Source organism: Simochromis diagramma, unplaced genomic scaffold (genome assembly GCF_900408965.1).
Source record: "Simochromis diagramma unplaced genomic scaffold, fSimDia1.1 OVJJ01000322.1, whole genome shotgun sequence".
Classification (NCBI taxonomy): Eukaryota; Metazoa; Chordata; class Actinopteri; order Cichliformes; family Cichlidae; genus Simochromis; species Simochromis diagramma.
Window position 1 is genome coordinate 318,420 of NW_024386731.1, and position 25,297 is coordinate 343,716.

Here is a 25,297-nt window from a genome sequence, read left to right on the forward strand (position 1 = left end):
TCTTCAAACTTTTATTTATGTTAACACATCTTCTATGGATTGAAAAATAAAAAAGACACATGTAGGAATGTATGTATATATAAACAATTAGATCAATGTAGGGAGTGTGGTATTGAGAGGAAATATAAAACACCACTAATAGTAATAATATGTGAAGCCATTGTCTTGATAAAGTGGAAGTATACAGTAGCACTAATCAGACCTAATAAGCATTACCTCTTAAACCCCTGTTCTGAGAAATAACCTGACAGACAGACCCAGCTTACCGGTAATAACTATATAGCAGCAGTCCACGTTTGGTAAGAGAGTTGAGGCTTGGGTGTGAAATTTATGGTTTTCAGAGTTTTTATCATTAACTTGGTTTTGCTGGGTCTTTTCCCGTGTTGTGGTTGTGTGTCTTATTTTAAAAGAAATATTTACGCGTTTCCATAGCAACCAGAGAGCATTAGGAGAGAGGAGGATGTTACTCTCAATGTTGGCGCATTTCAGGAGGACCCTGCTAATACATTTACATAATTACACAGTGAATTCACGTTTACTATTATATTTACAAAATACCACCGTTTTTGTCTTGTTCGTATGATTTATTTTGTTGTATTTATCTGTGACACCTTAAAGGCTGGACCGTGAAAATATTGTCCGTGGCCAGTGTTGGGAAGGTTACTTTTAAAATGTATTCCACTACAGATTACAGATTACATGCCCCAAAATGTATTTTATAACGTATTCCGTTACGTTACTCAATGAGAGTAATGTATTCTGAATACTTTGAATTACCTATTATTAGGGCTGCTCAATTATGGCAAAAATGATAATCATGATTATTTTCACTGAAATTGAGATCTCGATTATTTGACGATATTTATTTAACAATAACAATGTATTGAATAATGACTTTAAAGATTGTCAAATAATAATATAAAATAGTGTGCAAATACTGATAACAGTGCAAATGTTTGCAATATAAAAAAATAAATGAAAAATGTAAACATCTATGTTTAGTGAACTTTGCAGTGTTGCTCTGTGGTGCAGCTACGACACTGTAGCAAAGTTTACACACTATGTCTACTTGATCCACGTCTGACTCCGCGAACCCATAATGTTTCCACACCACTGAAGTTTTTTTTACCTTTCTTTTCAACCAACGGCAGTCACTCTCCTCTCCAAATAACTTCTGCTTAGCTTTCCGAGCTTCCCTCGGGTCCTCTTAATCAGCGGTCCCCAACCCCCGGGCCTCGGACCGGTACCGGTCCGTGAGTCGTTTGGTACCGGGCCGCGAGAGTTGAGGCTCAGGTGTGAAATGTATAGTTTTCAGGGGTTTTATCGGTTTTCAGCGTTATTTTGTTATCGTTTTGATCGTTAACTCGGTTTTCCTTGGTCTTTTCACTTGTGTTATGAATAAATCTTCTTTTTTTTGGTACGGGTACTAGTTTTATTTTGTTGTATTTATCCGCGACACCTTAAAGGCCGTTCCGTGAAAATATTGTCGGGCATAAAGCGGTCCGTGCCGCAAAAAAGGTTGGGGACCGCTGCTCTTAATTGTTGTGACACGTGTTCGAAATGCAGAGAGGTGCGCTCGATTTGCCACACGGAGCAGCGCGAGAGTAAAGCACGAGGGAGGGGCTAATAATCGGCTCAGTCATTTTTAATGATCGTTGAAAGCCCAGATCGTAATCGAGATTAAAATTCGATTAATTGAGCAGCCCTACCTATTATATTATCATGCTTTTTACAACTACATGAATGTACTATTGCTGTGTGAATTATTGCTTTTACTGAAGGTTATTCGTCATAACAATACCAACTAGATTTTTAAATCTTAATATAAAAGGAGTAACAGTAGGGTGGACATTAGATAAGGCTGCACTTTTTGCAGTGATCTCGTACAGAAAACTGTTTCACGTGTATATAAAACAGATCCGCGGCTCCAAACCATATTAAAGGGACCTCTGTTTAATATGTCGGGCTCGTAGCCGAAAACTTAATAGCTTACTTACAACTGGGCTCGTCAGGCACTCTTCTTGGCTGCAGTGGTTATTATTATATTTACATGCTTCCAGCTCCCGTTTCTGCTCGATGACAACTCGTACTTTTCCACTCGCCTTTTTTTCCCTCCCTCGCTCACAGACACATAACGGGTATGGCAGTCCATTCTCCCTGCAGCACGGACTACACTGCCCATGATGCTACATTCTTTAGGGCTATGCCTGTAACACTCTGCCTGTTGCCTTCATATTAAATACTTTTTGTGAATAATTAGAGTCTCTTAATGCCTGTTTTGTTTGGGGCGTGGAAGCCAAAAATAGAGAGGGCATAGCTGAACATATGAAACAGGAAAATACCGCCGTGTAATCCCTTTATTTCAGCAAAGTAACTGTATTCTGAATACCACCTTTTTAAACGGTAACTGTAACGGAATACAGTTACTCATATTTTGTATTTTAAATACGTAACGGTGGTACATGTATTATGTTACTGCCCAACACTGTCCATGGCGCAAAAAAGGTTGGGGACGGCTGCTTTATAGTATACATAGAATGGTGTATATTCAGTATATGTCGACTTTATGTTAAGGGATTTAAAGTACATGAAGTATTATTATGGAGATATTTAAAATAATAATTTAAAAAATAAAGTAAAAATATCTATTACAAGTTATGATCTGAGTTGTAAACAATAAGGGGAAAAAGGTAACATCTTCCTTTTATTCATCATGTTTCTTCCACTTATATAATTCAGGGTTAGAAGGTGAATGTGGGGTGCACCGTGGACTGTTTGATAGTTTCCAGTCTATTGCAGGGCTAATATAAAGAAAACATTTATTCTTTTATTCCTAATGTATATTATCCAGCCACTTGTACAAAATAGGAAACATACGAATAAATTTGAATAAGCAATTTTATTTTAAGCACTTATTCAGTTATACTAATAATTCCCTTGATCAACCTCCCATTAGCTTAAAATGACCCTAGATTTGTCTCCTTTGCTCCCTCACAAATCACTCATGCATCACTCTCTTTATATTGGACACATATTAGTTCCCTATTAAGATGTGAGAACTGTACAGTTCTTAGTTATAATTTCTTTGTCTTCACTAATAGCTGTTAGAACATGCAATGGGTCCTTTGTTATCTGTAAAAAAGACAAAGAACATTGTTACATGCAACTGCTTTTTTTTGTCATTCTGTGTTTGTGATTAGGGTTTGTTGATTTTTACAGGAACATTAATCAGGTATGGCTCTTGTCATCTGTGGTCAAAATGTGTACAGGCCTTGCTGTCTTTCATAGATACAAAAGTAAATATTGTAGCAGAGATTTATTTGTCTTCTATACACTCTGTGTTTGTGCCCTCGTGTCGTGTGTGCGTGATGCTAATTGGTCTGTCCTGCAGAGCTTGGTCTGTCAGCGACAGAAGGGAAGGTGTTTAAAATGCAGAGAGCAGTCACGGCTGGAGGAATGCTAGCTACAAAACACTCCTCCCTCTGTCAGAAGCTCTCTCCTTTGCTTCGCTTCTCCCTTCCTCTGTCTCTCCTCGGCCTCTCTTCTGTCTGTGTTTACCTTGTACTCTCTCTCTCTTCTCTTCCCTGTTACCGTTTACCCTCTCTTCTCTCTTTCTCTTTCACCATCTGGTCATTTTTTGTGACTCAGCGCTGTCGCCTGCTGGAGGCTCTGCCACCCACACATCGACATACACACTGTAACGCACACCTAAACACACACAAACACAGACCTGTGACATTTAAAACTCACTGCCCCGGGGATGTGTGTGACGATGTGTGGCACTGCCATGGTGTGCTGTGCATATGTAAACACTATACTCTCTGTCAAAATCTAATTTGATGTCATCCTAATAAAAAAAAAACCCAAGTAGACGAAGTTATTATGGAGCAAACAAGGAAATCAGGTGACGTTATTAGGGAGGCACAAGTCAGTATAGGGAGGAGCTCAGGGAGGATGGATGGGTGTACAAAACTCAGTTACTTTTCCATTTTTTAAAACTGAGACCAGCAATTTCTTGGAAAAGACTGTTCCAAAAACCTATTCCAAGATTTCCTGATTCATTTGAAGAGGTGATGGACAAAAAGTAAAACAAAGTACAAATTTACAAAGTGTTCACACGGCACATCAGAATATAAGAGTGTCGTGCTATCATTTATAAGTGGAGTTTTGTATTTGTTAGCGATACAGAAACACAACCGCCAGTCAGTGACTATTATTATTAAAGTTTTTTTTATGGGCTTTTAAACATGAAAATCAATAGACATTTTCATGTTACAGAATAAAATAAATATAATATTACATTTTTGTAATATTAAAATTATGCATTGTGATATTTATACGATAAAATAAATACGCTTATTCATTTTAAAGCTTTTCACATGGCCCAAAGGTATTTGCTAACAAGTGGCTAAATGTGCCTGCAGAGATTGTGTTTATGTATAAACACTGGAGCTTAATGTCAGTGATGCTGAAGTTATACAACTGTGGTATAGTTTGTTTATAGCCAACATCAGCTTTATCTTCCTGAACAAAAGGTCGTAGGTAACCAGGGATTTAGAAACCTGGATCTAGATATGAACTCCTTTTTTGTTTTTTTTTTCAGGCCTACCAATGTGATTGTTACGTCTGGTGTTGCCATACAAAAATAACTCCTTCCTTCAGCATGCTATAAAGTCGCATCATATCACTGGTGCATACGTCACAACTTACTGTGAAGTGAACAAACTGGATTGTCACACAGAGAGAGTCTGAAGAGTTTTGTGTTTGTGGAGTCAGTTTGTCTCCTGCTCAGCTGAGCAGGGTAATCTCTCATCATTACCATCATCAAATACACCAATCGCTGGAACGCTTAGTTACTGCGTGTCTGTGTGTGTGTGTGTGTGTGTGTGTGTGTGAGGCCAGTGTAAACAGACAGCAATGAGTGTATTTTCTGTGTATCATCTCAAGACACCTTGACATTGCAGAGTTTTAGTCCTCCAGCAAAGTTAGAGTTTTGTTCAGAGTACACACGTGTTCAGCAGTTAGTACTCTCTGTTTGAATGATTGAATTCTACCAGTGTTTGGATGTGAAGGTATATATAACTGTGTGTGAGTCATTATATTTGTATTATTATTATTTTGTACCTAATGAAGGTCCGTTCTACCCAAATGTTGTGGCTGTGATAGAGACCGTGTGCCGAGGTTATCATTGATTTTTATTTAGATTCAGTTATTTTCACACATCATTTAATAGTTTCTTTTTTCATTCTAGTTTTGGTTCATAACAAGCTCCAGTCCAGAGTGTGCAGAATCCACCCACTGAATTCCGTCTTTTGTTTGACCTCACACTGTAGCTGGCATCTCATTACTGTCCTGAGCTGGCCAGTGTCAAGTCAAAGGCTGTAGAAATCAGCGACTATTTGTCTAACCTTTTCTCCAGATTGTCAAAATAAATATACTTGAAAGAAAAAATAATAATTTTCTAAAGAAGAGCAATTATTTGTCAGTTTTTTGTTGTTGTTGTTGTTTTTAAATTATCTATCCAAACAACTCGCTTTAAATAATAAACAGAAGATTTTTTTAAATCTTTGAATTATGGCTGTGTTGGACTTTACCAAAAGAAAGTAAACTTGTTTATAAAATCTATTTGGAAGGATAAACTATGTGAGATGAATTGACATAAATCTTGTTGTTGTTTCTGATTTTGTGCACATTTATGACCTGGAGTGAACAGTGTGGATTCGTGTCCAGGTCTTAATGCTGTGGGGTTGATTTATTTCTTCCTCTGTCACTTCATCATGTGAGAAACATTGATTTGTTGGCTGCCATTCTTTCCCACCTCTAACAAGCTCCAGTGTGTCACGGCAAATGATTGTGTCCACTCATAATTCAGCTCTTTTTGTGTTCACATTCATAGAATATAAAGTATTCCCATGGAGGAATACAACCAGCCCAGACTTGCTCCTTCTACTTTTAACAGGCTTTACCAATATCCTGTATATGTGGACATAACATCCCAGTTTTAGAAACCGGAGTCATCTCTTGTTCTGAATATGAATGCCAGACTGTTGAAAAGCAGTTACCGTTGCTGATGTTGGTCATCCACTAAGCTAAAGGTCATTTTTCTTTTTATTTTCAGCTCTCGGTCTGCATGTCATACAAAATGGGGTAAATGTGGCCTGTGGTGCTTTGAGTTTTCACTAAGACTGAAAAAGCTGTTTATAAATAGCAGTCCATTTAGCATGCTGGCTACCTGCTCAGGTGCAGCTTCAGCCAAGTTATGTAACACAAACTGTGGCAGTAGAAAGCATGCCACTGTTGGACTGAGATTAAAAAGAAAAGCAGTCTTAAGGTTGTGAATGAGTGAAAAACACTCTTATATGGAGAACGGTTGAAAAGACTGATTTATAGATTACAGGACGGTGGATTTCCCAACGCGGCAGAATCAGGGAGCTCCACAGAGCGAGGTCCTAACGGTTACTCCAGCGTCACATTGACCGTTATGAAACGTGAGTTTGTCCCATTCGCGTGTAATAATAGCATGTGATAACAAAATTGGAGACAAACTGCAGGGTGCAGGGTGCAGGTATACAACTTTAATGTGGAGTTGGAGTCACTGTTGTATTCTGGAATTACTAATCATGGAATCACAAGTTCAGCAAGACGTGCAAGGAGACTTGAGATTCAGATATCATGATGCCGCTCCAAAGGATGACTCTGAAAGACGTAGTACAGATAAAATCCTAATGACATGTTGCCTGTTTTAAGTGTCGATCAGCATGTTCTCATTAGTCAGACACATGTGAGGTTGCATCTTTCTGTCCCATTTCTTTCTTTCTTTCTTTCTTTTTTTTGCTGACTGCCAGCTGTATTGAACCACCCCACCTCCCTTCCTGCTGCCTCTCAGGCCCTAAGTGGATTAAATGGATTCGAAACAGGAGCCGGAGTCGCGCTAATAGCATTGCTTGAATTTTAAGCAATCCACGGTGGATTGATTCACAGACTAAAGAGCTGCAGCGTTGTAACTGAGATGCATGGAGCGCTCTCAGTAATGCAGCCCTGCCAGATGACACAAACTGTACATTAGCTTGGTGAGGTTCATCTGATAGCCTGTGCACTTTTACGGATAATGATGACACTTTTGGACTTTAGTTCTTATTATCTCATAGTTTGTGACTGAATTTGCAATCTTACTTTTTCATGGTACTTGTGTTCTAGCGAGTGTTCTGGTTTTGCACCATAATCAGCCACCACAGATTGATTGATATGCCAGTAATAATTGTTTGTTCTATAACACATCAGTAAATGATGAAAAAATGGCCATGCTCTTTACCCAGAGTACAAGGTTACGTCTATAAATGTCTGCTCAGAGAGCAAAGACATTATGTGTGCAGTCACAGAAGACACAGGGAACCAGAATCAATCCACTGGTTGACACTTTGTAATCATGATTCATTGATCAGCCAAACACTGCAGTTCTAAATTCTGTAAAGGATTAGTTGGAAAATCTGTGGTATCATTTGAGTGTAAAATATCTTCTGCTGAAGGAGGTTATAGTGAAGTTGCAGTTTATTCACTGCAGGTGCATAAACTTAGTCTTAGAATCACTGCACTCAGTCAGCCTGACATTATTTTAATTTCAGGAGAGATGGAAAGAAAATATGCAGATTGTTTTGACACTTTTGTCTCTCTAGGGCAGAAGATGTTTGAAAAGAAGACAGGAAATAGGGGAGGAAGAGTTGCATATGACGTGTCCCTAGATAAGTGTAACGAAAGGTTCTGAAAATAGGTTTTCAAATATTGGTTCTTTTGCTTTAGCTCTCTGGGCAACCTGTAAATGGGAATATGGTCCTTAAATAATTCAGTTTATCTTGACAGGCTCAAAAGTAACAAATGATCTTTATTTGAAACTTGCAGACACACCAACAGTTCTCACATTTAACCAGATGAATATAAAACTGTCAGCAGGCGAAGGATGCAGTGCTGTTACATTCACAAATGATCACAGAACATGCTGCCTATGTTGAAACACAGCCAGCCTGATTAACAGCCTGTTTGCCCTTTAAGCTACAGTCTCAGTAGAGAAAACAGTGGTTGGAGACCGTAGCATAACCTGAAATTATACTAATATGTTCAATGGACTTAGTTGAAGTAGTTGCTTGGAAGACAGGGGCCAAGTCTTGTGTAATAACATGGCAATAAGACAGACTGAGTCTGCTATCGGTTTGCGGTTGAATGCTGTAAGGTTGGCAATTACATGTCATCTGTTTGTGATAACATGGGGATTAACTGTAATAAATCATTAAAAATCACAAATCGGTTGCCATTGACATTCACAGAAATTCCCATTAACTATTTATAATCAGGGAACCTCATATATATATATATATGAAAGAGAAATTCAAATGACACAGGCACTTAGCAGTCTTGCTCTTATATAGGAATTTAAACATTTAGAGCTTTTCTTATGATAATCGAAGTCCCAGGGTTTTGAGTTCTGGGATATTTGGGGTTTTCTAGTTTTCTATTTTTGATAATCTTGTACGTTGCTTCTGTACTATTTATTCTTCTGGTTCTTCTGGGTTTGTGATGATTCCTGTTTTCTGAGCAGTTAGTTCTCTGATTACTTAGTTTTGTTATCTGTCCGCTCTTGTCTCTGTTTTTTTTATCTTCTGCCTTTGTGTCAAGTTTGTATATCTTAGTCCTTATTTCCTGTTTTATTTTTGATATCCTATGTGAATTATGTTCAGTTTTCCTTCCCCTGTCTCATAACCTAGATTCTGTTCAGCTGTGTTACCCAGGTGGCTTCACTCTGCCCTGATCTCTCTTCGTGTGTTTAAACCCTCAGTTTGCATTTGTCCTTTGTCGTGTCCTCCCCTCACACTGTGTGATTTCCAAGTATCCTAGTTCCTTAGTTCCCTGTGTCTTGTCACTAGTTTTTTCCTTGCCTGTGTTTTTTGTATTTTTGAGCATCAGCAGTAAAGCTGCCACCTTTAGTTAATCCTATAATTCTACTCTGTTTTGAACACTAAACACTTTCTATGCCTAAGTCTATATAACATTCACACTCCAACTACAACTTAGTATCTTCTCCAAAGGTATGGTGTAGGCTGGAGCCAGGGGCAGACTTTTAGAAGTGAACAACCTGCTCTACCTCCTGAGCCACAGCCAAAATCACCAACACCTTTAATTGAATACAACCAGTTGAGTTGAGATCCTCATCAGACTGACTCAGTTTGCAATGTTGGCAATCTGTCTGCATTTCTAAATTAGGCAACAGTTAGTTGCAAACCTTTGCCAGTTTGTCTGAGAGTGATTGCAGACACAGTCCTGTAGAAGGGCTGACATATACAGAAAAGAAAATGCACTAAGCAGTTTAGTCACAAAGAGAGACTAAGCACCCAAAGCATTCACATCCATAAAGATTAATGCTCCTCTGGCTACGGAATATTATCAGGAAAAAGTTTTCTAAATTGCAAAATCTGAAAAAGTAAATCCATTTTATCTCATAACTGTTTGAATATCTGAAAATTTTCCTCCACAGAATAAAGTGTTTGCAGTTTTTACACCAACTCTTCCTTTCAAAAGATAGGAGTCGCACTAAACAGCGTTCAGCACACAGCTGAAAAATAAAAGCTGAAAAAACTAAATGTGAAGAAGTGGATATGAACAGTTTAAGAAACAGTGTAGACCTGGTTGATGCTCGGGGCAGCAACATATTCATAACACGAGAACTCAAAGGAGCAGCCAATCAGCATGTGACACACAGCCAGAAAAGAAAATTAGTGTTTTGTTGCGACCTGTCCACGGCCTTCAGTTTGTGGAGCTGGCCTCTGCTTCAGCCGTTAATTGCTATTTGTCCCATTTCTGATGCAGCCTTTTCACAGCTAATTTTAGGCACTGGCTCATTATGAGTCTTACTACAGGGCAGTAACCTGATCAAGTGATAATGAATGTGGAGGAAAAGGAGACAGTGAAAGCAGTAAGGCAGAAAACAAACACTGATGTAACTGTGAGGAGCTTTAGTGTGGCTCAATATGCACATAAAGAACAATTTTTTGGAAGTTTTGCGTCGAGTAATGATCGGTGATATAATTTTGCATTTATTCAATTTAAATACAGCATTAACGTACTTAAAAAATTAACCAATATTTGTCAGTCTATGCTGGTGGAGGTTTAATTGACTAATGCTTTATTAAAGCTCTGTTAGAGTCGTATTCGGCTGTTTAATCAGCTAAATGGGTTTGCATAAATGTTTCTCTCTTTCTAAGTCATGTCTCCGAACAGAGACGAAAGGCTCTGTGCTCTTTCATAAGCCGCGGAAAACCTGCCAAGATGTTTTCTTTTTCAGCCGTTTATACACTGATGGCTATTCAGATGTTAAATGCAAAACGCTTCCTTTTATTTGGTCGTCATTACGGGGTCTTAGCTGGTCTGTTTCGCTGGACAATGATTTGATTGGAGCTGATTGGATTTGCTGCCACGACTGCAGCCCGTCTCTCTCCCTCACTCTCTCTCTGTCGCTGTGTTTAATGGTGCCTTTCTAAAGGCTTTATTAGAAGTAATTTGCTGCAGCGAGTACTGACTGATATCTGGGCCATGACCCTGTCTCTCAGTTGAAGGGTAAAGAGGGAGTCCCAGTCACACTGGAAATGGCAGGCCCTGCACTCCATCCATAGATTAGTCTCTTTACGCTCTTTGCTGAATACATTGAAAAGTACTAAGTGTGGGCAGACAGGAAGATCGAAATGACAGTGATTCAAACCAGAGATGTCTTTTGGATGTGAAGGTGCCGGACCTTGTGGATTACCTGACATTATACTTTTAGACAAAAATGAATAATTAACCAGTGAGTCCTCAAAATTAATGACAAAATCTGTTGATGGTTTGTTGTTCACAAATAAGTGCAAAGAGTTACAGTTCTATAGTTAACAGTCCTGGAAACCACCTGGTAGACTGCAGCTACTGTAGCCTTTAAAAGCCATTAAAGATTTAAATCAATCTCAGACAATAGTCAGTGGTTTTAATATTACATGTCACCAAATGCAGCCCATCTTTTGCTTTCCACTGTTTACCTGTGTGCAACCGTAGGTAGATGTACAACCTTGAGGAACATGTACAGTTTCTCACTTTCTGTCTGTTATTTTTAGTAGAAGGAGAGTAAAGCGTCAAATCTCAGGGAGCAGGAGCCACACCTGCTTGCCGTTATTGATGTTTGAGTTTCTAGTCATTGCTCACGCACTGCAAGATTTTATAAATGTGTTTGTCTGCTTGGCAGGTCAGCACCTTTGCAGAATCGTGTTGAAAACTGCCCACAGTTAAAGCCACATTTGAATAACTAAATGACCTCATAAATCAGACGCCCACACAGATAGCAGGAATTAGCGTGTTTCTAATACCTGTTTCCCCTGTTTGCCAGTGGCTTGACTGTGCTCTGAGGATGTGTCAAACTGAGGATGTCACAACAGAATGTACGGAGCCTCAGGTGAATTTAAATCACTCAGACCTTTGCATTCTGGTGGACATAGAACATACAACACTTGTGTAGATATAGGGTAAAGAGGGTGGCTGGGGCAGTTTAGAAATGATGGAATTAGGTGTTAAGCTGATAGGAGAAGCAGCAGAAGGAAGGCAAAGAGTTTGATGACAGGAAAAAAAAGAAACATTTTACCCAGCTGACAGTTACACAGCAGATAAAGCAAAGAATCACTATATGTCATGGATATTGCTGTGGATCTGTGAGTCTTCTAAAGAGTGGCTTCTGAAAAGCAGCAGGGAAATTTGTGACCTCTTACTAATCCGCAGGCTTATGCATCCACCTTTGCTGATGCTGCCTATAACAGAAGCCATTGCACAAGCTTTTTTTACTGTATAAACTTCCTCTGCCACATAAAGCTGGGTAGTATCACACATGTAGCAGCTTTCTATCAGCTAAACCAGTTTCATGAGTTGTCTATGAAGGTTCTCGATCTGTTGGTGTTTCCATAGATACAGACCGTTCCTCATGAGGATGCTGCTATATACCATGTGTCATGCATATTCATAAAGAATTATAAAGGGCTGCTCACAGAATGTGTGAAGTAGACAGCACACTCTGTGCTCGATCCAATATTTATTGGTTAAAACTGATGTGTAATGGTGCAGATGAGCTCAGTGCAGATAGGCGTGGAGTGTCCTTGCATATTTTTGTGTGCACGTGAAGGATGTGGTGTGAAACGTGTGTTTTCACACTTTACCAATTTAAGAGTCAGTTCTTACAGTCAGTAGGTTTGATGGAGGGAACTAGGCAGGTGGAAAGACCTGATGCACTTTGACTGGGACTGAATTATTATGGCTGGGCAACTGAGCCAAAAACCTTCAAACCACAAGGACCAGGGTGTACTCCCTAACAGTGAGGGCCTATACACACTGAGGGATAAACCCTGTGTTGATGACATGGTATTGTAGGATCTGCAGGAAACACAGTCTGCATATAAAGGATAGGCGTAGCCATGGTGACATAATTTGTTTTTGGACTCTGTATTTTAAAGCCTCAGCATTAGCATTCTGATTGCCAACCCTAGAGGCCTTAGTCAGCAAACTGCATCCACAAAATGTACAGGTGCACATGTACAAAAAGATACCGGCTAATTAGCCTTCAAGTCACGGTTATTTGTATAAAATTATTCAGATACAAGTTCATTCAGAGTGCTTTACAGAGGGATAGGAAGAGAAAAACAATTTTATAAAGCCTACACAAATAATCATGGTAGAAATATAACAACAAACAACAAGGTAGTTGGGATAACCACCACTAATCCACATTGTCTCTGCTACCAAGCAATATCGAAACTGTAGGAGGACCTTGTCCTCTATATTATGGCCCTGTTTAACAGTTTTAGGTGATCAGGAAGTTTTTTCCATATGAGAACCACCAAAATAAAGGCGCTCGCCAGTGTTACCCTTCTGCCTCTGGCAGTACAGTCTTTAGGTGGCACAAACCCCCTGGAAGTTTAAATTCTAGATGCCTGCCTGCCAAGTCAACCCCGAAACACCTGTGTCACAAGACAGGACTTATTTTATAACATCATTTGTTAAGCCTTAATGTGTGAATGCTCTCCTAATCATAATGTATTCTTACTTGCATTGTCATGACAGTACACTTGCTCAAAACCGACTACATCTCACTGTCTGTTTGTGAGCGCAAGCGGATGAACTTGCATTCAAAAGATTTCCAGTAAACTTGACCTCTGACCTTTACCTTAATTTCAATTTTAATTTCTTCAAATTTATCTGAGATTTTCAGGAGATGCACCAATGGCATCAGTTCAAAAATCCTACCTGTGAACAGAGATGGGCAGTAACGTGTTACTGTAATCTGACTGCTTTTTTCAAGTAACGAGTAAAGTAAGGGATTACTACTGCAAAAAAAGGTAATTAGATTACTGTTACTTTCCCGTAAGCACGCTGCGTTACTGCGTTACTAAAACCGTGATTTTTTTTTTTGCGAGAGTGTCTCATGACAATGACATAAGCGAGTGCGACGTTCGTGGCAACAGCTGTGTGTAACAGTAGACAGTGTTGCAATAAAATCTGCAAAAAATGAACACATGAAGAAGTTTTCTTTAAACCTCATCCTTTAATTTTCATTATATTTTATAGATGGTAATAGGCTGATTTGTAATTGTCTTGCAAATGTTCAGACAGTCAAATGTTTGATATGCCATATGACAGCTCTTTGTGGTGGTGACCATTTTTGTATACAGTGCCCACTCTTCCTGCTTTTTTATGTGTTCTAGCCTCACTTGTAAAATGGAAGTTTGGAGTAGCTGATTCAATAATAACCGTAGCACTGTTGTTTTCATTTAACCAGGTTTTGTTTAGGAACATAAAATCCAGATCATTGTTTGTAATAAAACCATTCATTAGGAAGCACAAGCCAGCCTAATACAGCCTGTGGCTGGAATATAACAAGAGTTATTAGATTGGAATTATTAGCTCTGCAGTTTGAGTACGCTTGGTTTTTTCTATTATAATGTTTTTGGCAATGCCATCAGTGGATACTGGGATCACGAGTACTGTGTGGCGTATTAGTGGCGTATCAGTCAGATACTTATCTTTTATGAAAAGCATCTGACTGGTGATATATTTTCAGTTTGGCTGAGCTTCATTGTGGCAGTTTGGACCAGGTCCTTGATCGATGAGGAGTTGCATCGAGAGACAGAGAGGACTAGATTCTAACAGGGGCCCAATCCTCTGGAAGCTTTGGGTAATGTCATATCTTTGTCCCTGTCACTTTCAGGCAGGAAGGGTCTTCCTATTACAGGTATGAAGAGGGAATTTAGCTACAGAGAAACCTTTTTTTGTATCGGAATAATTTTTCCATGAAGTTCTGTGTCTTGCATCTATGCAAGCTCACTGGCTTTTTAAGGGGCTCTCAAATGGCCATGGAGGAATTGCAGTTTTTGGCACTATGTTGGCTCATTTTTTTTTGCATCCAGGAGGTTTCTGCTTGGCTAGAAAAGGTTTATTAATTTCACTATAAATGCAATGAAGAAAAAAATAAATAAATCGCACCTATATTTTGTGTTAGCACTAATGAATGTTAAAATATCACGAGTCCGAAGGAGCACACAGTTTAAGGCTGTTCAAAGAAACGCAGAGATAAAAGTTGCCATTGTTCTCCTGGATTTAAGCGCTATCTGTCTTCTGTCCTTTAATGTAAATCAGACTGATTCCAGCATGCTGACTATTAATACATCAGCAACCAACTGTCTCTAAATCACTGTCTCTGTAATGCAAAGCTCTGTTGCTGTACAACAAACTGTTAAAAACTCATCAGGACACCATTAAAAGTGAACATTGATCAACTGGTAGGCAGGATATATTTGTCATGTGTTATGTTTCCATTAAAACTGAATCAGTAAGAATATTGTATTGATTTTATATGATGGTGCTAGTAAGTAACATGCTTATTTAGTCACCTGCCTGGTGATCTTTAACTATTTGACATTTTCAGTTATGTTTCATTCACAATTTTGTAATTCAACACGTACCTTTGTCTGTAACCACTGCATGACAGCTGCCTTCAGGAACTGTATTTTTAGGCTAGTGTTGCAGGCAGCACTGTGCACTGTAACCACAGAAATACAGTGTGTACTGGGCTGCGTGGGTGAAGTGAAGCAGGAAGACATGACTCCCTTGACATGAACCCTTCATCTGCTCACTGCTGCAGTCAAATGCAGTGAGTGTGGAGTCATGATGTGAAATAAAACCATTTCAGTTTAAAATTCTTTATTTCACATTTTGAAGCATGTGGAGCTTTACAGGAAATTGTGCTCAGCTCATGCTGAAGGAGACAGTCAGTGTTTTAGTATTTACTATCATTTATCGGTGGTCGGTTGAGAACGGGACATCCTCAGAAACACGGTGGCTTTGAAGATTGAGTGGTTGCAGACTTTCATCGTGGACTGTTGCCATGCTCCATTAATGTGTGGAATGTGTGGAAGGTCCCACAACACATTTTAAAAGAACTGGAACACTTTGTGTCTAAAAGGAGCTGAAATTTATTCTGATTTATGGGTCATTTTTTTAAAGAAGGCCATCCTGACCACCATTGGAGACAGATTAAGACTACGTGTGTCGCACTTTAAAGAGCAGCAACATATTTCTCAGCTGCTGATGCTACTTATTTTTGCCTTTTCCTGTAGGTTAATTGTGAGAATGATCGTCTTTGTCCTTAAAGCTGCAGTCAATGCCGGTTTCACCACTAGGGGCAGACGTCTGGCAACACTAACAGGGATACTTCTGTGTTAAAACTATTTTGTAGGTACGTTGTAACCACAAACCTTTCCAAAACCCTACACTGTAACCTGGCATGTCTCCCTGGAAATGCAGTCTGCAGCCACTGTGATTGGCTACTGTGATTTGTAGTTAAACACAGTAGCGGGGAGTGACACAATACCAGTCACCACGTCAGTGTAGGGAATAACAATCATATCCTCAAAGAAAAGGACAAATTAACTTTCAGAACTAAAGTTAACTTCACACTTGTAGCAGTAGTGGTGGGTATTGTGCAGGCAAGTTCTTTCTAAATTTTTAAAATATACTCTTACTAGCGCATGATGATTGGTCAGTTAATCAGTACTCAGTCACACAGAATACTCAATAGCATCTGTTTCTAAATGATGACTAAAACAAAAGTAAGGCAAAAAGTTAAACCACAACAAAAACGAGTGTAAAAGAAGCATTTGAGCGTGGAGTCCTAGAAATTCTGTTACTACTCACTTCATGTTTAAAATCAAAATTTTGAATCCTGTGAGTTTGTCGTTTATTATGAACTATCTTGCAATCATCCTCTATAAAAGCCCAGAGAGTGGGAGCTCTTTAGTATTTTGTAGTTCTTGGATTCATACTTCACTTTAACTCTCTAGATCTTTTTTTGAAAAAAAAAGACTGAAGGATTCAAATTTGGGTTTTTCAAACCAGAGTGCTCTTTATATTGCGTATACTTCTGCACACACATATTTTGATATTCAGGAACGGTCACAGTCCACTCAGAAAAATCCATATCTGGTAAAGTTTGCCTGTAAATCATCAACTTTTTATACATTTCTGTCATAAAGTGATCCAGTGAACTATATTATGTTCAGTAAATATGCAAAACTGTGACCATTTAGTAGCTTTACTGCAAAATAAAAATGTGCACACCTGCTCCTTCCCTTTGCCAGAAGCACCAAGGGTTAACTGGCTCTAAATCAGAAACTCACTGTTAAGAATAGCTTTAGTGACTCCAGGAATTTTGCACATCAAAGTTCTTTGCACATTTAACTTTACACCAAACTGAACACTCCTTAATATCCAAATATGAGAACGTGCACATGTGTGATCATTCACACACAGCTCCACCGTGAGCTGTGTGTGAATGATGCTGAGATCAAGTGAGCTCATGAATAATAAACAGGACATGCATTCAACCGTGAATATTTCATGGTGCGTGAAAGTGAGCAGAAATGCATAGCAGTTTGGCGTGGACCTGTCGACTGTCAGAAGAGGGATGCAATGGACGGACAGATACGCAAAAAAGAAGAAAGGCAATGAGGGCCGAAGGTTTTGACAGACTTGTAACAGCAATTACAACATTTGGAGATTTTTCAAGGCAAATTCTATGTTAATAAGTTTGGTTTACACTTCATTTTAGCTTCAATGTGCGAACTTCTTTCACCTATTCATGACAGACGTGACCAGCAACTCTGTAAGGCTGCTTAGCTAAATGCTAACTTGCTAGCAAGCTAGCAACATCAAAGTGTCTTCAGATCAGAGCCGTTGTGATATAAAGATGAAATGTAATTGACTTGAATTGATATTAGTTGGTATTATTCACTGTACTCTAGTGGTAGAGCTGGTTTTGTCTGAATCTTTTCTTGTAACATATGTGCTTTAACTCACTAGCAGTCATCCTTTGAGAATACTGTAGCACAAACATATTGCTGTATAATAGATATACAGTCTAGCTGTTCAACTGAAAACGATGTCTGCAGCTATAACAAACTTAAAATAGACTGTTTAGGGCTTAGAGGCATGTACAGAATAAGATTACTTTAAGTACTTCATCCATTTATTGGTGAGAGAGAAAAAAAGAACACTTGAGCCTTCAGGCACCTGAGAAAACATATCAAACATGAGGTAGTTTTCAAGGCTGTGATGGTACATTACATCTCCAAACAGACACATGCTCGCATTCAGCACACAGAAAATTAGACAGATTAGCCAAAGCAGGTCGAGACAAACGAGCAAGCAGCTGAAAAAAGAGACAGTTGCTGTAGACGGTACATGGCTGGAGGTGTTTGCTTCGGTGTAGATTTCAAGTAACTGCCTGCTGTGGCCCATTAAACATGTGATTCTTACCTGGATAAAGAGTGTGTTTGTGTTTGTTTGTGTGCGTGTGTCTGTGTGTTAGTGTTAAAGTGTTGTGCTGCTCAGAGAAAGCAGAGAGAAGGAGATGATAGCAGCTCTGACTGCCTCTTTGTCAGCTTGGACAGTCTCGGTTGTTGTGTCCTTGGGCAAGACACTTCACCCGTTGCCTACTGGTGGTGGTCAGAGGGCCCGGTGGCGCCAGTGTCCGGCAGCCTTGCCTCTGTCAGTGCGCCCCAGGGTGGCTGTGGCTACGATGTAGCTTGCCATCACCAGTGTGAATGTGTGTGTGAATGGGTGGATGACTGGTTGTGTAAAGCGCTTTGGGGTCCTTAGGGACTAGTAAAGCGCTATACAAATACAGGCCATTTCTTTACAGAAGCTCTCCATCAAACAGATGTCTTTGCATCACTGCCACCATCTTGCTCATGCAAACTCAGAAACTCCTTTAAAGCCACCTCAACTTTTTATATCAGCGACTCAGCACATCTCCTAATATTCATTCTTGATTACTATGATTAGCTATTGTTAGGTAAACTTGCATGTTGTAATTCTTTTACTGGTGAAGCTGTAATCAGTGTTTTGGTAGAGCCCATCTGCAATGTCGGTTGGCAGATACTGATATCACCATGTGGTTTTTTTGGGGGGGGGTTTTCAAATAGATTGCAGCAATGACTATTGCTTAAAGTATTCTGAGAACTTTGTGCAATACATGTGGTAAAGTTTGCATCATTATTGAACAGACGGTGTTGTTGAGTCTTGCACTGTCTTCACTGTAAGCTGCTGTTTATAAAATACATATATATTTGTTTCCCTTTTCCAGTGTTGGTTAGTAACGGAATACATGTACCGCCGTTATGTATTTAAAATATAAAATATGAGTAACTGTATTCCGTTACAGTCACCGTTTAAAAAGGTGGTATTTAGAATACAATTACTTTGTTGAAATAAATGGATTACACGGCGGTACTTCCCTGTTTCATTTTGTCGCGGGTCAGGACTGTTTGGGTTTTGTTTGACAGCTACGTTCCGTTGTTCCAGGCGGCAGCGTTACGGTTGCCATGGTTACAGGAGACGCTCTCTCTCTGCGTGTTTCCTGGCCTTTTTGTTGTTGTTGTTGTTGTGCTAAGCTAATAGGGAGAATGCTACAGGCATAGCTCTAAACTAAAGAATGTAGCCTCATGGGCAATGTAGTCCGTGCTGCAGGGAGATGTGTCCGTGAGCGCGAGGAGGGAGAAAAAGGCTAGTGGAAAAGTACAAGTTGCCATCGAGCAGAAACGGGAGCTGGAAGCATGTAAATATAATAATAACCACTGCAGCCAAGAAGAGTGCCTGAAGAGCCCAGTTGTAAGTAAGCTATTAAGACTCGACTGTACACTGTGTTCGTGTTTTCCTCCGAAACAATAAGTTCCGTTGGAGCAGCCTTTCAACGCCTCTCTTTGTCTCTTGCAAGCAAAGTTGACCCACACAACAAAGTAAAGCTGTTTTTCGGCTATGAGCCCGACACAGAACCCGCCGTATTAGTCAGAGGTCCCTTTACTACGGGTTCGGAGCCGCGGACCTTCAGAAACAGTAATAAATCACAGCAATAGTACATTCATGTAGTTGTAAAAAGCATGATAACATATTAAGTAATCCAAAGTATTCAGAATACGTTACTCTCATCGAGTAACGTAACGGAATACATTACAGAATACTGTAGCGGGTCAGGGCTGTTCGGGGTTCTGTTTGTACAGTTGTGTTTTGTTTATGTTGCCATGGTGACGGGTGACGCCCTCTGGCTGCGACAGTGTGACTTTCCGGGGTCAGAGGGCGCCCTGTGTGTTGTTGTTGCTGTGCGGTTGCCGCGCTGAGCAGTTAGCTAGCGGCAGTGTTCTTCTGCAGATGTCAATAAACGGCTGTGTTCCCTGGCTAGCTCACGGGAAGCAAGACCAAACGATACCTCCGTCTCCTCCTTGTCTGAGCTCGCCACAATACATTTTAGGGCATGTATTCTGTAATCTGTAATGGAATACATTTTAAAAGTAACCTTCCCAACACTGCCCTTTTCATTGTAACTCTAACCAACTATACATGCCGTAATCTCTCCTGATATGTCAACATTGAGACTGCAAAAAATTAAATGCCTTTCTGAATAAAGCAACAATGTAAAAATGCTTTCAACAGACAATGACTGTCCATCCATCCATTCGCTTCCGCTTATCCTTTTCAGGGTCGCGGTGGGCGCTGGAGCCTATCCCAGCTGTCATAGGGCGAAAGGCGGGGTACACCCTGGACAGGTCGCCAGTCTGTCGCAGGGCTAACACACAGGGACAGACAACCATTCACACTCACATTCACTCGCACATTCACACCTAGTGACAATTTGGATTAATCAATTAACCTATCCCCACAAGCTGCATGTCTTTGGACGGTGGGAGGAAGCCGGAGTACCCGGAGAGAACCCACGCAAACACGGGGAGAACATGCAAACTCCACACAGAAAGACCCCGGCCTGATGGTGGAATTGAACTCAGGACCTTCTTGCTGTGCGGCAACAGTGCTAACCACCGTGCCACCGTGCTGCCCCCAGACAATGACTGCACTGGCTTAAATGTAAAATAACCAATGACAACTAAGCCTTATAAAACTGTATATTTTTAGAAGATAGGAAACATAGGGCAACTCTCTCTCTGTAGAAGACCATGTTACATTGGAATGGTATTCATTCAAAGACAATATCTGATGATGTTAGCATGTACAGGCATGCTAAAAAGGAAGTACTAAAACCGAGTAAACAATGTAATTCAACAGCTTGCAGAAACACTTTTAGGAGTAACTTCAAGTTGCTTGAAGTGCTTGTTTTCTAATTCGATCAGTTTCTCACATTATTGCAGAGGAATTTTGGCCCACTCTTCTCAACAGTGTTGATTCAGTTCATTGAGGTTTGTAAGCATTTGTTTATGCGCAACCCTCTTATAGTCCTACTAGAATATTTTTGTTGGGTGTTGTTGAGCTTCAGATCATTGTCCTGTTTGGCCAAGCTGTATCTGTCAGACAGACAGTCTTACATTTGACTTTAGAATAATTTGTTATACAGAGGAGTTCATGGGTGACTTTTTGACTGCAAGGTACAGATGTCCTGTAGCTGCAAAACAAACCTAAAGCTTGACAATGTGTATGAGGTGTTTGTGCTGAGATGCTGACTTTGGTTTTTGCCAAACGTGGTGCTGTGCATTACGGCCAAACATCTGGCCACTTTGGTCATGTCTGTTCTTCCAAACAAATCATGCTTGTTCAGTCTTTTTTAATTGTATAAAACTTTTTTAAAAAGTTACAACTTTAACATTTAACTTGCTAACTGAGACCTGTAGAGCCTGATGTGTAGTTCTTGGGTTGAATTTGCTTGGAAGATTGGTCTTATATAACTTCCACTTGTCAACAACTTTAAATGATGGACTTCAAATTGTTTGGAATTAGCCTTATAACTCTTCTCAGACTGATTGGCAGCAAAGTTTTTCTCTTTAAGTCTTTGCTTTGTATCTCCTACATACGATTGTGTTGAAAAAACCTGAACTCCAGACCAGCAAACCCCTGCTTTTATAGAGTGCTTAATACTTTTTCATAGACTGCTTCTGTACTTTAGCTTAATTTTGATGTGTCACATATTGTTGTTCATCTGAGGCTGTATTTTTCATAATTTAAAACCTGCTAAGGAACAGAGTTTCTTTTTGCCATAACTGTAAATGTGTTTTCCTTCATCCCCACTTTTCAAGCCTCTCTGGAACAAAAAAATAGTTTTATTCAGGTAAGCTTGAGATCTGGATCCAATCCAATCCACAACTTTACTGATTTGGCTCATTTTCACTGCTACCATCGCATCTCTTTCAGAGAAAAAGCTATAAAAGCGATTGTGAACTACCTGCTGAGCAGCAAACCAAAGTCATTAGGATCTGGAGATTGTTAATGTCACACACAGTGTTGTGTCAGTCAACCTTGTGGATGCCGTTACTATTCTTTTGTGTGATTTGAAATTTTATTGACTTTTATTGACACGTTTAAACAGAACTTCTGTTGGCTTCATAAATAATATGCAGCATTTAAACACATGTAAGTCTAATTTGTGACTAACTGTGTAGCATAAGCAGTGCGGTATCACATTACAAGAGTCTGCTATACAGTGACGCAGTCTGCTGGTGGTGCTGGAGACAAGGCCGTCTTCGGAGCCAAACTGCTATTGTGCTAAGTGCCTTTTTTATGCAAGATAAATCATTCTTAAACTTGTGAACTTCCTGCGATGCTGCAGCGAAGCAGCCTCCTCAGCCTGTCAAAAGCCTTTGCTTCATCCACAATCCCCCCGCCGTATCGCCGGGGACCTAATTCTGCCTGCAGGATGTGTGTGTGCTTAGGTTCGCCTGTCTTTGTGAGGACATTTTTCTCAGGTCCTCATTCCTTTATCAGGCTCTTTCAAGGTTAAGATGTGGTTTGAGGGATCAGTTCGGGGTCTAAGTTAAAGGTTCGTCTCTTTGGAAATGACTGTGCATCTTTGTGCTCTGATATGTGAGAATCATCCATCTTCATTTACTTTAAACACGCGTCCTATATGCTCTACACATGTAAATCTTCAGTGCGGCGGTATTTGATTGGCTGCCTCCTCAGTGCTGAGACCGTGCCAGTGACACAAACAAAACCGATCTGTTCTGATGAGGCCTGCAGCAAAGGCAAACATTTTCACTGAAACTGCAAATATTGTCCAATCATCACATTTATAATTAAGATTTATGACTGCAGCGAGAAAAGTGTACATTTTGGAATTTAACTTGCGGCCTCCCTCAACCGCACGTCGTAGTGTGCGGTCATTAATGAAAAGTCATCGATATGATTGTGTCTCAATTAAAGCAGGATGTGTTGCGGGGCTCAGCTGGTTTCCTGGTGTCAGATGTGAATAATGGTGATTACTGCAGAGCAGAGTGGGCTGACAGAGAGAGAGTGAGGGCAACGTGTTCAGCATGTCAAACACTTTGAATCCTACATCAAAGATACAGTCTACTCCTGACAAATGCAGCTTCGAGATAGGACGACCTTTTATAGTCCTCTAAAGACACATACCCTTTTTTTCAACATATTTATAGAAACCATCATTCTTGTTGTTGGGTGATTTAAACATTACCTGCTTAATGAGTCCAAAGCACATGTGGGTCATTTTTCACATGTGTCAGTAATAATTACAGCCAGAAGGACCTTCTTTTCCCTCTATTGACTGCTGCTCTCATAATTTAAACACCAGCTCAGTGTAAAATGTGAAAAGCCGAGGAAATGGAAATCTTTCTGCTGTTCTGACAGATGGAAACATGCCAGCACCAACATATAGGTCATTAATTAACCCACCAAAGATGAGCCTCAGCAGAGTCAGACCTCATTAAAGCACATCTAATATGCCACTGGAGTGCCACTAACTCTGGTTGCTGTTGTACACAAAAACACAAAATGTAAATAAAAGATGGAAGTAGCCCATTTGGAAGTTTGCTTACATTTGGCATTTTGTCCATTGCCATCTTTATATGTTGAAAATGGACGTAAGCAAGGAGTTGATCTGGCTGAGAGTCGACTAGTCAGTGATGAAGCAATGGCATAAAGTGCATCCTGCTTTAGAATCTATTTTACTCTAAATGGATCTTGAATTTACTAAATGAATGCCATGGTGTGTTCAGGGAGACTTTAAAATATCAACTGAAACTCTAAACTCTTTACAAATTTGTTTTCTAATGTCATTAATCATTGAACAATGAAGTCATACAAATATATAATTTCAAAACTACTTCCTGGTTGTTTAAGGCACTTCCTACTTGACTTTTCAGATCTGAAGGTTAGGTCTATCTGAATTATCTCTGGTTTATCTTAACACTGACAAGAAAAAAAGCAAACTTGTTTTAAAGTCTTTCCCTTTATAAATTTAAATGTAGTTTATTTGCTTTCTGTTTCTTTTTCTGTTAGTCCAGATAAAATGACATCCCCAATAATGAGTTAAATTACCAAGAACCAAAATGTTGCTCCGCACTTCCCCTGTGACACTAATTGGACCAGTGGAGGCTAGTTAGCATTGCTTGCTAACCTTCCCTTCCTTAGTGGCAGTGCATACTGGGGTCTCCAGCCATCAGTGACCCATAGCATAGTAAATTAGTAAAGAAAATAGCTGGCTGGTCCTTCGAGATCAAAATGTAATTTTCTTGAGTGTTCTATTTAAATGGCAGAATAATTAGGTTACATGAATCAATAGAGTGCCATAAGCAGAGGCAAAATGCATTGATACACATTAAAAACACAGCTTATAGCTGTACCACCCTGAGCACACCCATCCCGTCTGATCTCAGAAGCTAAGGAGGGTCAGTCCCGCTTAGTATTTGGATGGGAGACCCCCTGGGAACACCAGGTACTGTAAGCTTGGGGTGGCTGTAGAGCAGGTCATCTGCTAATTGGAGAGTTTATGGTTTGATCCTTGGCTGCTCCAGTCTTTGGCAAAATACTAACTCCAACTTGGTCTTTGATGCTTCTGTCATAGAGTGAATGTTATATTGAAAGCACTTAAGCATAGAAAAATGCTGACGTGAGTGACGCAAGTTGTATAAAGTGTATTGAGTGCTCCAGCAGAGTAGAAAAGCACTATGTAAGAATCCATTTACCGTTCAAAACCCAAACATTTCAACCAAGAGCTAAAACTTTAAATTCTATACATATACGTTATGCAGTAAATGCAGCAAAGGGGAAAAATGTAAACTGCAACACATCGTCTTTGGATCATGTCTGCACAAAACCTCATTGCATCCTGGCTTATAGTTGTTGATATAGCTCAATGTGGACCAAAGTGGTGGGTTGACTGAAATTTATACTGAATAAGAAAAGCATAATTATAGAAACGGTCACAGTGGGTGTCAAGACACAGGAACAATGGTGCTGTTGTTGCTTTGCATGATTCCTGCTTGTAATTGGTATGGATGCAGCTGAAAAACCGGCCTGTCACACAGAAATGTGGGATTTGTTCAGCGTCACCGAGCGCTGTCAGTTTGTTCCTCTGATGTTCTCCGTGTGGCGTCGACAGCTCGGCTCAGCGCAGGGGTGGGAAACTGTTAATGAGCGAGATGCCGGCCCACTAACAACACACATAAAGTGTGTGTCTGTGTGCGTATTAACCAGCAAGAGAGGAGTTCATATCGCAGTTCTGTGTGTTTTCTAAGATTAGAAACTGCTGCTTAAGTGTCAGTATATGTGTGTGTACGTGTGTGTGTGCTTTAAGCTTCTTTTCTTGGTAGAAAGTCAGCTGGGATTGGAGCATTTCTTCCTAATTGCCTAAAGATTTCTCTGCTCTTGCATCAACTTCTGGCTTAGTGATTCATTTCCAGTCTCAAGGATTTTTTTTGGACTTTGCCATGTTTCAAAGTCCTTAACTTCC

The 25,297-nt window shown here is 39.9% G+C and overlaps 1 protein-coding gene across 3 annotated transcripts in view; it reads left to right on the forward strand.

Annotated features, from left to right (window-relative positions):
• enox1 (ecto-NOX disulfide-thiol exchanger 1) overlaps positions 1-25,297 on the forward strand; it is a 129,836-nt gene that overhangs the window by 56,250 nt on the left and 48,289 nt on the right. The window lies entirely within an intron of this gene.